This window comes from Rosa rugosa, chromosome 4, assembly GCF_958449725.1.
Source record: "Rosa rugosa chromosome 4, drRosRugo1.1, whole genome shotgun sequence".
NCBI classification, from domain to species: Eukaryota; Viridiplantae; Streptophyta; class Magnoliopsida; order Rosales; family Rosaceae; genus Rosa; species Rosa rugosa.
Window position 1 is genome coordinate 27,056,204 of NC_084823.1, and position 12,973 is coordinate 27,069,176.

A 12,973-nucleotide genomic window follows, 5' to 3' on the forward strand; every position below is an offset into this window, starting at 1 on the left:
GAGACTAGACCACAGACTGATCACCACCATTGATCCGCCTCCAAGCAAAGCCATCTCAAGCCCGAAGACAAGCCAAAACACCACCCGTCCGGCAGCAGCTCTATAGCATCACCGCAACCAAGGTCGACACCGACGCTGAGCCGCCGCCGGACGAGCGACACTAGAAAAAGAGGAGGAGACCTGGACGGCTATGGGAGAGAGAGAAAGCAGCTAGGGTTTTTTTTGATGATATTCCTATCTAATCCGTAATATAACAGAATTGTATTGGTATTAGTTTTTTTTATTTTTTATTTTTTATTTTTTGAGAAAGATCGTATTAGGTAATTTTGAAAGTAAACATATTTAGTTCCCTAACAATGCTACATGGTAAAAAAAAAAAAAAAAAATTTAAATATATATATATCAGAACTAGATTAAATCAATGAACGAACTGAATTTGTCCAACCTGAACCTTTCGTGTTCATAATTGTAAATCGTAGTTATGAATGGTTGCGAATCTATCCAACCTGAACCTTTCGTGTTCATAATTGTAAATCATTATATTATCAATTTGGCTGCAAATTTACAGAAATGATCTATACATTATGATCTAAACACTGAACGGTCGAGATGACAAAATATTAGAGAAAAGTGGATCCCACAAGAAATCCCTTAAAATAGCAAAAAAAAAAAAAAAAAAATCTCTTAGTGAAAAGGCCTTGTATATTAGGGTCTTCCACTAAGGGATCCATTCTTGAGGGACAACAAGGACAGCCGTTGGATCTCGTTTAATGATCTTGGACGGCTGAGATTAAATCAAAGAATTCAACCCTCTCTAAAGTATACATACACAGATACACTAATGAGTAATTTCTAAGGTTCATTGAAGAATGTTTCAGATTTTTCTCATCCTCAGGAATTACTCATTCGTGTATGTCAGCCATTATGAAACAATGAATATACTTGGGAAAGATCATAGAAGAATGTTTCAGATTTTTCTGAGGTTCATTCCAAATCTGCATATGTTATCTTTTGAAATCCTATGGTTGGCAAGTAAGAATTAATCTCAAGATTTTTACATTAATTGATAACCATACTCATGCGAGTGGGGAACTGACGCCAAATGAATATGTCACACAAGCTAACTTCTACTGAAGTTACGGAGGTTCAGTCAGTGAGATCTAAAGTACGACTCTTATGCTTATTAGATTATACACTGCCTGTCAAATCATTTGAGAACTTAAAAATTCTTTAACTTCTAAAGAAAGCTTACAGATTGTGTGATATTACATCATATGTCTATTTTTTTTTCCTTAAAAATTTACCTGCTTCAGTGTACACTCTGTGATAGGAGGGGAAATATGTTTCTTCCATTCTCTTGTTTCTTACCTTAATGAATGGGAGAAGAACCCAAAGTTTCCCTGTCAGCAGACTTGTATTTAGCTATCCACCCTTACAGAGAAATTTTTGGCTTAAGTAGCAAAGTATTAATATTTGGGCTTAAAACAGTATACATGAAACTCAATTCCTTCACAATTTGCATGCAAACAGTGAAACTCATGTGCTGTTTCGTCCGTTTTTAAGATTAATTCTGTTAGCTGATCGATTTACTTGTTTACTTGAACTTGTCAGTTTGTTGTTCATGGAAATTTTGGGACTTCGTTTCTGCTTAATTGGCTTGTTTTGCTTCTCATTTTTGTTCCTGCCGATCTCAAGGGGATCAGTTCTTCTTCGCCTCATAAATATCCCTTTTGAGCATGCTACGAAATATCATGTATGGCTGGGACATCTAACAATGCTGCTTCTTCACTGTCCATGGCCTTTTTATACGTAGTGGCATGGACGATTGAGGGTAATCTCCTTCAGGAAGTGAGTTCTCATGCTAGATTTAGTATTCTCTTGTACATTTCATTTTCATTCATTTTCGTAGCCATAATAACGAGTAAACAATAAGCACTGAGAACTAAGTAACAAGCATATGTGCTTCTAGCCTTGTCCATTTGATTCTAGAGTTATTTGTCAATGCAGTACGGAATTTTCTGTCTTAGTCATTATCTTGCTTTCTTTCCATTTGGTCTAAGTTTAGTCTATTTTTTTTTTTTTTTATCTATAAAATGTTTGGAGAACCATACTAGAGGGCGACTTGACTCATATTCTTATGTCGAACTGCTTATTTGTAGTCTTCATTATTTGATGTAGATATTGTCATGGACTGATATTGGTATTGCCATTCTTCCGGGAGTAATCAGCCTCCTTGCTGGCCTCTTGATGTGGGTTACATCTATGCCTCCAGTGAGAAAGCTGAATTTTGAGTTATTCTTCTACACTCATCAGTTATATGTCATTTTTGTCGTCTTTTTGGCTTTGCACGTCGGTGATTTCCTTTTTGCATTTGCTGCTGGAGGCATATTTATTTTTCTTCTGGATCGTTTTCTAAGATTCTGTCAATCACGAAGGGTTGTTGATATAATTTCAGCAAAGTGCCTTCCATGTGGAACTGTAGAACTGGTTGTCGCCAAACCTGAAAGTAAAAACTCTTCACCCGATTAGTATTTCTGTATTAGTGTGTTAGTGTTTTATGACCATATGAGTGACCACTAGCTGTTTTATCTTTCAGATCTGCGGTACAATGCCCTCAGTTTTGTTTTTCTTCAAGTTCGGGAGCTATCATCGCTGCAGTACGTGGCATCCTTTCAGTGTGTCATCCAGTCCTATGGATGGTAAATATCATATATCTGTGCTCATAAAGGTTCTTGGGAAATGGACAGAAAAGCTAAGAGGAAATATCTTGAAAAGCTCTGAGGATGTGCCGTGCAGTCTTCCTACTAAATTAACAGCTTCTGTTGAAGGGCCTTATGGGCATGAGATACCGTACCACATGATGTATGTACCCTCTTCCTTGATTGTCATTCAATCAAAAAATTGTATCAGGTGGTACTAATCAATGGCTTGGCAGTCAGTTTACACTAAATGAGGAAATAAGAGAGACATATATATGCTTGATAATGTGCACACTATCTGGTGTCATGGCAATAAAATTTGGACAGTATTTGATAGAAAGTTCAATTATTACACAGAAAGGCTTGAATCTGATACAAAGCTTTCTTCTACATCAACCCGTTTGATATAACTTCATGGTCATACAAAGGATTTCTATTCTTAGCCTGTATGGTCGCAAGTGTTTTCATCTTTGGTGGTCTGGTGGTTTCTTTATGGCATCTTTCGGAGAAAAGAACTTCAGCAGAGGAAAAATGTGAGGATGATGAATCAAATTTTGGTAAGATTGAGCACACAGAAACTGTAACTTACAATGTTGCACACCAGGAAAGTCCTGCAAGTTTAACCAGGAGCATTCGTTATGGTGGAAGGCCAGACTTTAAAGGCACTTTAGTGAATACAGTAAACTCCCTGAAAGATGCACCAATTCCAAAAACACAGAGCTGCAAATAGTGCAAATAGAGAGTTACTTTTCATCAATGATTTTGATAGTTTGAAACAATGTCCTATAGCTACATTGTTTTACAACTAAAGCATATTTTGAACTTTTTCTAATGCAGAAATTTTTGGAAGCGTATCAAAGAATTGGGGCCATGTTGATGTGGGTGTCATTGTGTGTGGTCCTCCAATTCTTCAATCAAGTGTAGCTAAAGAAATCAGGTCACAAAGTATAAGAAGACAATCTGGAGATCCTATCTACCATTTCAACAGCCATAGCTTTAGTCTGTAATATACCTTGCCCCCTCTATCTTTATTGTTTGAAGTACTCAATTAGCTTAACTAGAAGCTATAAACTCTCAATATTGCAGCAATATTAGGGTTTTAGTTGTTTGATTCACAACTCTCAAGATCATGACAATAGTTCATAGTCTTGTAGGTAATTATCTTGGGAATGTTGCGAGTTTTCCTTTGGCTTCTGCTCACCCACTCGGGTGGGTAGAAGAATCTTCGCTCGTACCAAGCATTGGAAATCTTATGTCTTCTCCAAGATTGCCAAAATGTGTAGCTTTAAAGCGTTAGTGTTCTAATGGTCAAGTTGAGGCTGGCTTTGAACTTTCATAGTTAATAACCTTGCTGTACCTAAAACGTGAACCTAGCTTCTTTGTTTTCAGGGGAATGAAATTGATTCTCGTTGATTAATCAGCATTACAATCTAAATTCAGAGCACTCTCCACAGACAGAGGTGCAAAAACCATATAAGTAGAAGGACTAATTTCAGTTTACCCCCCTGAGGTTAGGGGTCGTCATCATGTTAGTCCCTCAAGTTTCAATTTAATCAGTAACACCCTTGTACTCTCCAAATTCATCAGCCGTGTCCAATTTCTACTATTTCATCCAATTTGGACCGTTAAGTCTGACTTTTGAGGGCTAAAATGGTCATTTCAAGACAAAAAAAACAAATTTTTTTCTTTTCTTTTTTCGTTTTTTTTTTCATTTTTTTTTCTGTTTTTTTTTTCATTTAATTTTTTTTCCCATTTTTTAATTTTCTTGTTTTTTTTTTCTTTTTCTTCGCTTATTATTATTATTATTCTTTTATAATCACCACAAATTATAATAGGTTTATAAAAATAAATAAAAAAAACTCTACGTGGTCAAAAAGTCGCTCGCTGGTCTACAATATTTGTGATATATCTCCGATAAAGCGAAAAATTTTAGGATATATCTGTAAAATATAATAGGTTTATAAAGTGAAGAATTTTAGGATATATCCCCAAATAAAGTGAAGAAATATCTATAAAATATGATTAAAAAAATAAATATATGTATTTCTTCACTTTATTGGGGATATATCCTAAAATTCTTCGCTTTATCGGAGATGTTCCACAAATATCGTAAACCAGCGAGTAAAGAATTTTAGAATATATCCCCAATAAAGTGAAGATATATCTGTATTTATTTTTTTAATTATATTTTACAAATATTTCTTCACTTTATTGGGGATATATTCTATTATTCTTCACTTTATAAACCTATTATATTTTATAGATATATTTTACAAATATATCCTAAAATTTTTCGCTGGCTGGTTACAAATAAACCATATAATAGGTTTATAAAAAAAAATTAAAAAAAAAACTCTAGGTGGTTAAAAAGTCCCTCGCTGGTCTACGATATTTGTGATATATCTCCGATAAAGCGAAAAATTTTAGGATATATTTGTAAAATATATCTATAAAATATAATAGGTTTATAAAGTGAAGAATAATAGGATATATCCTCAATAAAGTGAAGAAATATTTGTAAAATATGATTAAAAAAATAAATACAGATATTTCTTCACTTTATTGGGGATATATCCTAAAATTCTTCGCTCACTGGTCTACGATATTTGTGGAACATCTCCGATAAAGCGAAGAATTTTAGGATATATCCCTAATAAAGTGAAGAAATATATGTATTTATTTTTTAATCATATTTTATAGATATTTCTTCACTTTATTGGGGATATATCCTAAAATTCTTCACTTTATAAACCTATTATATTTTACAGATATATCCTAAAATTCTTTGCTTTATCGGAGATATATCACAAATATCGTAGACCAGCGAGCGGCTTTTTGACCACCTAGAGTTTTTTTTTTTTTTTTTTTATAAACCTATTATAACTTGTGGTGTATAGGTTGAAGACAAAATTATAATAAAAAATAATAATAATAATAAGCGAAGAAAAAGAAAATAAAAAACAAGAAAAAAAATTTAATGAAAAAAAAAAACAGAAAAAAAATGCAAAGAAGAATTTTTTTTTGTCTTGAAATGACCATTTTAGCCCTCAAAAGTCAGACTTAACGGTCCAAATTGGACGGAATAGTAGAAATTGGATACGGCTGATGAATTTGGAGAGTACAAGGGTGTTACTGATTAAATTGAAACTCGAGGGACTAACATGATGACCCCTAACCTTAGGGGGGTAAACTGAAATTAGTCCTAAGTAGAATTACACTGTAAATGCATAGCATCCTGAGCTAGAATACGGGCAACTTGGTTGGCAGTCTAGCTTCTTCTTCTTTCTTTTTTTTATCTTTTTTTTTTATCCCTTTTTGAGGGGAATGAAGTTGTTTCATTGATTAGACAACATTACAATCGAAATTCAACGCACTCTCCACAGACAGAGGAGCGACATCTAAGAAAATAGAATTACATTGTAATTGCATTGCATCCTGAGCTAATAGGTGGGCTACTTGGTTGGCTGACCTTCTAGTGTGTATGAGCCGTGCTGCAAGCATCCTAGTTTCTTGTTGCAAGGTGAGGTAGAAATATTATTGTTGTATTATACAACAATGTAAAGTATGTAGATGAGTCTACATGATATAAACAATGAGACACTAGTCACGCCAAAATAATTTTTTTTTGGCTCAATGAAATTTTTAATGCATGATATAGTATACAATAGTATACTCATAGTTGATTAATACAACATAAAGTAGGTGAAAATTTCATCACCAATATATGCAGTGGTGTTCCATATATGTAACATAATATAAGCTCAGTTGGAGCCATCAATCAAGATCTGCAGCTCTTAAGATGATTGTTACCTTAGCTTTTTTAAGCATCAATTGTGAAAAACTATCAACAATTGCAATGGATCATGTCCATAGTTGCATTATATGCATGCAAGACAACTATGTTTGTCATTATATTTATCATGAACATTCATGGTTCAAATTGAATTTATTAATGAACACGTGGTTCATATTATTGTTTGACACTAAAAACAAATGTCAAAATTATATACTCAAATTTCGAGTCTGGAACATTAGTCCATATGGGTATAAGCATATACTCCAATAAATAATAGATTTAGGGATCATAGCCCTCATACTCAAACCATTTAGTTTGAGTCTTCACAATTAGAAGTATGTTCTAAAAGTGGAGTGAACAGAGGTTCACATGTACTCATAAAGAGAATAGACGAAGGTCCTGACATAATTGGAGATCAAGAAATAAGAGGTTTCGATCTATTTGATTGTATAACAATCAGTGGAAGAATTTTTAGTCCACATGTAATTGGATCAAGAAACATGTAGTTTCGATCTCATTATAAAGTGACAATTTTATATTAAATGATCAGATAAGATAATAAAAGAAAATTAAATTGAAGTTGTCAAACTCATGAAAATACATACCTCAATTTTGTTGAAAATATAATTGATATTGTTGATACCAAAATGTGAGTACCATATGCCAAAAATAGAGGGGTACTCATTTAAAGTCAATAATTGATACAAGCATTAATATAACATTATAACAAAATAATCATAAATTTGTTGTAGTCTAGTTGGTTAGGATATTTGGTTCGCATCCAAAAAGACTTGGATTCAAGTCCCAGCGATGGAAAAATAATTTTGTTATTTTTTCACAAACGACATAATCATATGAGGTAGATATGACAAAAATAATCATAAGACATCATGATCGAATAAAATAAATAACTATGATAAGTATCAAATAATGGTAATAGAATGAGTTACTTAAAAATAATTACCGGAGAATGGTAATAAAATTTATAATAAAATGAGTTATTAATAACAATAACTACAAGATAATGGCAATTAAAAACATTATCATGATAATTGTAGCTCTTGCAACAAATACTCATGACAAATTCAGTTATGAAAGATTTGTAATAAAGGTAATATAAACATAATAAATGTGATTAAACATATAACGATAATACAACATAATTACGTTTAATCGGTGCCAAAACATAGGCTTAAAATGACTAAACAAAATAAATATAGATAAAAAAAAAACGCCTAAACATAGGCTTAAAACTTATCAGTGTCAAGAAAACCGTCGCTGATCATGTAATCAATATGTTTTCCATTGTCCACAAAAAAATCAGAGACTTTGAGCCTGTTATCTTCACTGACAGATTCTCCACATAATTTTAGTTGGGAGGTAATTATATGTTTAGCAGAATTGAAAATCAGTGACAGATTTAAAGTTCTGAATGCGCAAAATGCGTCCATTCATATCGTGCTCCAGATAGAACAATGGTTTTCTGGTGAGCAAATCGATCAGCCAATGCTTGCCAAATCTCAAGTGGATATTTCACCGTAAGGTAATCATCTTTTAAGATCTAATCAAGATGATAACGCAAGAAAATCATAGGCTTGGCGGGATCTTGCACAAATGACTTATTGTAAACTTTGATGGCATTTCCAAGGTTTTTTAGCCATAAGGTGAATTTCATCATCAAATAGTTCTTGGGAGAAATTTTAAGAGGATCAAAGTCCAATTTTGTTAGATGCATCATCTTCCTACAAAGAGAAAAGATGACAGAACCCGCCCTGGTTTTCACCTTGAAATCCAAAGTGGCCCTGCGGGGCCCACTTAGAAGAAATTCTACCAAAAATTTGGCGGAACTCCCTCTAAAAGTGGACTACCCAAAAACCTGTAGAAAGACATTTACACTTCAAAAATAATTCACCCTTATTCTTCTGGAGCCACCCTGCTTCTCGTATCACAACGTCTACCATTTCATAAACAATTCTGAACTTAAGAATATCAATATCCTGGGTTATCAGAGCAATCTATTATACAGGCGTACAAGAGAATAGAATACAAGATAAAGGACCGATACTTTTATAATGCGGAAGCTGTGACAGCTATGCCTCAACCCCATGTACGCTCGACCTCAAGCTAAACTGGCCTGAAAACTGGGCATTTAAAACCGAAGGGCCCAGGGGAAAACATTTAAAAACTGTTAGAGTGAGTGGTTGAAAAATAAGTAATTTCGAATGAATAAGTAAAACTTAATGTCTTCCCAAGTTATTCTCTAAAACCTTGCATGAAGTAACAATATTGGAAATACTTTTAATCATCATCTTTATTGCAATCTTAATCATGTAAAAATAGAACATCTTGCAATCACTTAAAATCTCATCCTCAATCCTTATAAAAATATCATTTTTATGAAGCTCGTTTGATGACTAGAAAGAACTGCTGTCTAGACATCTAATGCCATCTAGGAGGGACTGGCACCCAGATGACGCATCAGAATGGACTGTCAACCGGAATAAGAGGAGGTGGGTAGAAGGGACTGCCAACTAGCCACAGGTAGTTAGAAGGGACTGCCAACTAACTACCTCATGTCATCTGGAAGGGACTGCCAACCAGGTGACGCATCGGAAGGGACTGCCAAGCGGAATAGGAGGCGGTGGGTAGAAGGGACTGCCAACTAGCCACAGGTAGTAAGAAGGGACTGCCAACTAACTACCTCATGTCATCTGGAAAGGACTGCCAACCAAGTGACGCATCGGAAGGGACTGCCAACAGGGATGTAGTCTGGAAGGGACTGCCAACCAGACTATTACCTAGAATGGGACTGCCAACCAGGTAATATACGCATGCACCGAAGATAGCCTCCTCAATAAACTGAATAGCCTCAATAAACTGGAAACAACCTCTTCCAATTACTTACTTTCGGAAAGAAACTCGCTGTTACTTCAATAAAACATTAAAAAATCACCGAAAGCATAACTCAGGATTATCTCGCTAACTCAAATCTTAATATCTCAATAAATCCTCGAAAGCATAAATCAAATACTCTGCAAATCAATAAATGCTTTCGGAAAGAAATCTCAATCTAACTCAAGGCTGATAAGTGCGGAGCTCAAAACTCAATAAATCTCGATAATTCAATCATGCTCAAATATTTGCTAAATCCTTCGTACTCGTATATCATCATAAAAACTGATAGCTCGAGCAATAGCTCGATACGTCGCCCTGTACACAATTATTTTCCGTGAATAACTATTCAACAATCAAATACGATTCTCAAAATCAAATCCTCATAAATCATCTCTCCACTTCTTCTCTGATTCAACCCAAATTTTACATCTAATACCAATTCGTTATCTTAGAAGGTTCCAAGTCAGAACCACGAGATATCCGACGGTCGGATTCTCGTAAATCGATAATCGAAATCCTAAATTCCCAGAAATTCATAATCAATTAAAAACTTCTCCAATTCCAACCAAATTCACATATTCAACCTCTACAAAAATTATAGGATTTAACTAGCTAAAAAAATAGAATTTAAATTACTGTTTAAAGACCACTACTGTTCACGCACTGCACTGCAGCCAACTCCTCCTCCGGCCACCAAATTTCAACCACAGAATCATCTCAACATTCTAAGCAATTTTCATAACTGTGACCAAGTGAGAAAATAACTTGAACTGCTCCAATTTTGCCGATGAACACAAATCCAGAAATTTCCAAACCCACCAATTTGGAAATCCTTTAAATTCTCCTACCAAACGTGGAAATTTCAGCTAGAAGCCTTCATAGAAAACGATCAGTGGCTCGAGGTGCTCCTAATAGGACCAATTTCACCTCCGAAAATGGCTAGAAAAAGGAGAATTTTGCAGGAGAATCAAACTACTACAGTAACAATGATTGCCGAGATTCGAGGTTTTCCGGCCAAATCGCCTATACCCACTGGTACTATCGTGTAGAGGAGCAAGAGACGGTCCATGACCAATTGGAATCACGTCGATCGGACGCCGGAAGGCGAAGAAATCGGAAAAAGAAGAAGGGAGGGCGACGCAGGGGAAGAGGGAGAGGAGAGAGAGTCATAACTTGATTCTGAAACCTACTACAGTAACTTCTTATATATATATATATATATATATATATATATAGAAAGTTACCATGAACAGTAATTTCACATTTTAAGCCATAACTTTCGTATACGAACTCCAATTTTTACGTACCACATATGCACGCTCCCGGTTTAATGTCCTTTACAACTTTCATGAAGAACATTTTCTCAAATTTTGATCCGAACAAAAAGTCAACTTTTAGGGCCCCCTAAAATGTCAAAACGGAGCCAAAAATTAAATGTAATTGTCGTTTACCCATCGAAAGACTCGTAAACTGGTAAATTTAGGTTCGGGACGTTACAATCTCCCCTCCTTATAAAAATTTCGTCCTCGAAATTCCATACTGTTGAAGTAGAGATGGGTGCACACGCCAATCCATAGTAAACAGTCACGAAGATGAATAACACATCAATCCTACAATAGTGGCGATGATAAGACACAGAAAAGATGTGCAAGTCTGCTCAAATCATGTAGAAATTACCTTCAAAACTTATCCAAGACTTGACCAATTAGAACAGGGAGATCAACCCTTACAAGAAACAATCCTCTAGCTAAAATCTAGCCAATTATTGTGATCAGAATAATTCCCACAGCGTTCGTACTAAATTCAGTGTCTTAGGAGATAGATTTACTTCCACTCATTACTGACAGTCCTTAACAACTGAGGGAGAACATCGTCAAAGCATTATGTTTGAAGCAACCTGCAAATGGTTCAACTATTTGAGCAGAAACACCTACTAAAATTTCCAGAATAAAAACTCAAGGCTAAATCAAGGTCGGTTACTTGAACGAACTACACCTTGAAACTGCATAACGAAAATCAAATCTTCTTTGGGTTAAGTTTTTCCCTTTGCAATCTTAAGTCAACGACTGGAGTAGCTGATCATTCCGACAATCTCAATTACACAAGCAACAAAAAAAAAAAAACATATACTTAAAACCCCAAATTAATCAATGTTCCAAGTCGGATATCCTTGTCTTACCTAACTATGTAGTAGTACATACTCACAAGTACACAACTCCGGCGTCAAGAAATTTAGGTCAAATACCAGTCCAGATAATTCATGGTATCATTATCACAAACTATTCAGTTTGAATAGTAGCATTCATACTCTTTTCATATAACTCGTACAGTGAAGATCCACTTAGTTCACCAACAACATGATGATAACTACCAGACAGTCGCGGTGAACCAACAAGTCCAAAACAATTAGTTTCCTTAGAAACCACCAAAACCACACTTTCTCTTGTCTGTTTGTGCTTGGATTTCTGGTCAAATGTCATCCACATAAAGATACTCCAATTACCAAATGTATCATAGGATAGCCTCAATCAAGCCGATAAGTTCCTAATCATGTAAATTCTTTGATTGCCACAAGGCGACACCCTTCGGGTACCACACACCCGTTCATGTTCAAAATTTATGTACCAGATTGCTAGCAAAGTAATCCATTCTTTGTTCTCCGCGTTTCCAAACCATAATATTCCAATAATCAATGTCAAACTTGCAAGTATTTGAGTATAGCCAACTCTCCTTGCATGGCTCAAAGCCGATATCCCCAAACGACACTGTCGTTGCTAAACTGAGGATGAAGTAGCTGAAGATCCGCCCTCTAACAACACTTATTCAATAATATTCCAGCTACAACAACAATTGCAAAAACTAATATGCGCTAACTAAGATTGCACCAAAATTTCCCAATCCTCATCTCGCTAAACATAAATCCAACAACACAACTCAATCATAGTCGCTCAACAATTTAGTACTTCAAGTGTCAGTTGAAACCCTTAATAAAACCTAAGTCCAAATCATTAATTTTCAAACTCAACTCCAACATCCTGCTAAGTCATCGTACCTATAAACCCGTGATGGTGACCGAATATCAATCATACCAACAACTTTCTATACTTCTCCAATCAAGGGCCACCATACGGTAGAAAGATCGATCAAAGTGAGAACTAAATCTTAAACTGTTTAACCCATTACCACCAATAACGGTACCAAGGTAGAAAAACTCACTTAATTCCTCAAAACCAAACTGTTAATATACATATTCAACTCAAGCAACAATCAATTTTCCTAGATAGCAAAACACCGTTCACAGAGTCTTTCCTCGAACAACAACCTTGATGAAAAATAGACACCTGTCCAACATCTCGTATCACACCAAGCGGTACCTGGATCTGAAATTTAATCCAACCACATGGCGATCCAATTCCTCCATTTAATTACCGTAGAAATACGCCACTACACTGACATACCGCATTACATTTTACCCACATATAACAAGAATTTTGGTAAAACCTTAATTAGAAATATTTTCGAAGCCAATTGGGAGACTTATTTCCTCAGAGTTATTCCACTAACCACTCTTACAATATCACAA

The 12,973-nt window shown here is 35.1% G+C and overlaps 1 pseudogene; it reads left to right on the forward strand.

Annotated features, from left to right (window-relative positions):
* The first annotated feature begins 1,626 nt into the window (after positions 1–1,626).
* LOC133744576 (ferric reduction oxidase 6-like) lies at positions 1,627–2,920 on the forward strand (annotated as a pseudogene).
* Positions 2,921–12,973: the final 10,053 nt, after the last annotated feature.